This window comes from Osmerus eperlanus, chromosome 4, assembly GCF_963692335.1.
Source record: "Osmerus eperlanus chromosome 4, fOsmEpe2.1, whole genome shotgun sequence".
NCBI classification, from domain to species: domain Eukaryota; kingdom Metazoa; phylum Chordata; class Actinopteri; order Osmeriformes; family Osmeridae; genus Osmerus; species Osmerus eperlanus.
Window position 1 is genome coordinate 14,443,218 of NC_085021.1, and position 4,155 is coordinate 14,447,372.

Below are 4,155 nucleotides of genomic sequence, written 5' to 3' on the forward strand. Positions count from 1 at the left end.
AAAAGAAAAGATTTTGGTATTTTTTTCACAAATACACCACATCCTTTAATTTGTCCACCCTTTAAGTTGTTAGGTCTGTCTGTTAGGTTAACCTCTATTATGTTTGGTAAAAATAAATCGATATAAAATATTTATATTTTGCAACTTGTCACTAACCTCACCTTGTGTTGTGGAAAAATTCTAGTGGCACTGTGTAGATTTGAATAGTCAAGAGATGGCGGTTTCAATAAATTTATTTTGCTTGTACAAATTAAGAATTAACAAAGTACTTTGTGATCAGTCATAACGAAGGAGGTGCTAGCCACAGATCGTTCGCAAGAGTGATGAAGAACAACCCTCAAACCCTGCCTTATATAAACTTTAGATCAAATGGTTCTTCTGATGGTCAATCCATCAATGTAGCAAACTCTGTGATTGGTCAGCACTGCTCAGTGACAGTTTGACTCCATACCAAGTGTCCCACAGTTCTTTGATGTGGCATCTCTCCCCAAACCAGTAGATACTAAAGCCACAGAAGTTGATCAGTCAAATGGTCAACTGTCCTTTGTGTGGGCATCTTCAAACAAGTATTTAACTAGAGAGGGTACAATTTCTGGGGAAATTGTAGGGTGTGCTTGCTTGCGTCGGTTGCACAGGGGTCTGTTTTTGAATGACATTTTTACAACTGATATTTCTGTATATTTTATATAAAAATGCATACTTATTATTTATAAAGATTACATAGATTTAAAAGCATTTTTTGTGCTGCTCGTTTACAACTGAAAATACGAGTGAAGTGTAGAATTAAATATGATGTCTTCTCATTTCCCCTGCAAGAAGCAGCCTCATAGCTGAATCAAAACGAATAAATTTGGCAGACCGGTGTAAAAATTGACCTAATCTCTATGATTTAAACGTCCTTTTAAGTTTTCCCTTCTCGTGATATTTTCAGGCATTTAGCCTACTCATATTGCATTCTTTCATTAATAAAGAACCCCCTTTGAAGATTATTCTACGACGTTACCGGCAGTAGAAAATGGAATCGTGATTCAAACAGTACCATCTGCTAACTGAAAATATGCCCCCAAAAACGTAAATAAGCTTGACATTTATCTAGTGGAAAATTGCTCATTCATAAAAAGCTCACTGGTAGCGATCAGTCAGTAACAACGCAAAATGCGATATAGCCCTGTGTGGAGAAGCTGCCCCGGTAAATTCTACTACTACAGTACAGTACTAGACTACTGCTGTGTTCGTCTTGGTAGCGATTGCGTTGGTTGAATTGGATTTAACGTTCCGTTGTACGGTTTAGGCTGAAATTAATTATTTTCATGAACAGATTGACAAAGTTTAGGCTGTGGCAATGAAGTTAAGGTTAGTAGTTAGATAGGTTGTCTATGTAGGCCAAATATTGACAAAGATTTAGGGGGGCAAAAATAAATAATAATAAATATATATGTGAGAGAACAAAGGTTGTGCTCACGCCGAAGGCTTGAGCACACCCAATTAACACCACCCATGCAACAGGAAGGGCCAGAGCAGCTTGATCAGTTCCCAGCTGTCTCTTCCTCCCCAGGTGACAAGAACTCTCCCAGGTCACCCAGACTTCCCGTCCCTAGACTTCACGTCTCCTAGTTCGGTGTTATAAAACTACAGGTGGCATCTCTACCAAATGAGTTGAATCAACTTTCACTGTATCAAGCTTCTTAACCAACTTTAGACTTCCATTAAAACACATCCCTCATATATAAAACACACACATTATAACTGTATTCCAAATTTCCACCACACCTTGTTGAAGGTTAAATGTGGCCTAACACCTTTTATGTTTATTTGGTCCCTTGTTTTTGTTGTTTCTCTGCTACAGTATATGGGCATCCTCACCCGGTCAAAAAACATTTACATCACTTTGATTCCCTTACCTGCTGGCTAACAGGTAATGTCTGGACAGGCATCATTCACTGCTGCTTTTATGGTTTCTTCCCTGAGTGTTATTGACAGCTATGCTCAGAAAACAGAAGTCCTGTTGTTGGCCCTGTCGGTTGTGTACAGGGAGGGCTCCTTAATCTACTGTGGTCACTATAGTTGAAGCCACAAAACTGTCTGTCCTCCCCATGACCCCTAACTGGCGTCTGGCAAGATGTCACAGCCCTCTACTGAGGGGGCTCTTTAAATACTTGTGTTGCTGCTGACTATCGTACTGCTCAGGGGTTCTGTCAGCGGGGCTGGCATGTTTGGGCCATTGATTGGAGGTGAGGTGTGTAAACATCATTGTGATTACTTGTGCTGGGTCAGACATGGTATTCTGTGCAAGTGAAACTTACATTGTGTGAGAACTTAACATGCAGGAAGCTCAAGAAACATATATTTTTTCTTTCCCTAAGCTACTGCATGTTTACTACTGTCGTGACTGACAAAAAACATGAAAGGTTTCGATGCCCCAAAAACAACATGACATTTGAAATAATATCAATGCATTGACGTTTCCTACCAGGGGCTTATTGTTAGCAGACATGGACCTCATGGTGTATGTCAAAATTCACTATTCAAGTCTCTGTTGAGGTATGTGAATTGCAGTCAGGATGTTGTTGTCAGTATTCTCCATATACAAATTATACATGGGTTGTATTACATGGTAAGACATGTATTACAGAATTATTGAATAAAAAGCTACTGAAAACGGTTCTGAATAAAAATTTATATTTCCTTGTGTTCCTGGAAAAATTATATGCATGTGTTTTTTCTCATTTTTATAATTGACACTAGTTCAGTGTATTATAAGAACCTAATGAGCAGCATGGCTTATTTTAAAGATTGCCATGGCTGGTACTGCTGTTTTTAAATCATTGCTTTGTAGTTTGTTTTCCCGACCAATAGTCTTTTCTCAGGGGCTAATAAATCATATTGTTCACAAATGACATTCCAGGGAGACAGCAGATGACTTTGAGGGAGGCCTTTCAAGTTGCCTATTTACATTTTCATTGAGTGTTTCTGTTTTTTGCAGCTTTCTTGGCTCCATTATTGTAAAGGTCAATGGAAAAATAGTTAGTGTTTAGTTTATCTGCATGAACCACCTCTCAAGTTCAGCCAAGTAAGAAATTAAATTATCTTTATGGAGGACCAACTGTAGTCAGAGAATCTGAAAACGGACCTTTGAATCGTATTTGGTGGAGCGTTTATATCTTGGGTGGAATTCCATCAAACCACTATTAGAATAACTGAAGTCCCGACTAGGTATGTTAAATTTGGATCCTCTGATGTTTGATAGAAATGGAATGCTTCTGCACCTGATGATCTTAACATTTAATATATATTTTTAGGGATATGGATCTTTTCCATTACATATTTGTTGTGTATAAGTGAGACAGTGCTTCTCTCAGCAGACTCTCCCCATTAACTCTCAAGACACAAACATTACAGCCCAAGGGCTGTAGATCAAATGCAAATCGAGCTCCAACATAAAACCATTAAAAAGTTTAAATATTAAAACTATGCTCTAGTTTCTGTTTACTTTGAGGTCAATGATTAGAAACCTGGGGGAGGTGTACTCTGCAAATGTCATAATGTTTGGTTAATTGTTCACAATAACAGAATTCTTACATTTACATTTACATTTATTCATTTAGCAGACGCTTTTATCCAAAGCGACTTCCAAGAGAGAGCTTTACAAAGTGCATAGGTCACTGATCATAACAACAAGATAGCCACAAAAACATTGCGAGTAGCCAAAACATGAAGCACACATTGTGAACAACCAAAGTAAGTGCCAAAGGGAAGAACCATAAGAGCATGTAGTTAAACAAGTTACAATTAAACAACATGAACCGCTATAAGTGCAAGTGTACCTGTGAAAAAAAAAAAAATCTTGTGTTTCATGATTTCACAGCTAAGTCCATGTATGCATGTGCAATTTAAAAAGCAAAGATAACTGAAGAGCACTGCAGTCTTAGACAGAAAATGAGTCCCATACAGATGCATTTCAACATAAGTAGCCATTCTTTTAGCTCAAACTGCTGATGACAGTCTCTGGAGAGAGCAGATGCTCTGCCTTCTGGCTCTCTGCCTTGTATTTCCATTCCAGTTACTTCCTCTGCTTCTCCTGAGATCTGTTGCAACAACTCTGGAGTCTCCCACTGCCAGGTGTGTCAAAGATTTAACTAAATGATATTTTTTTAT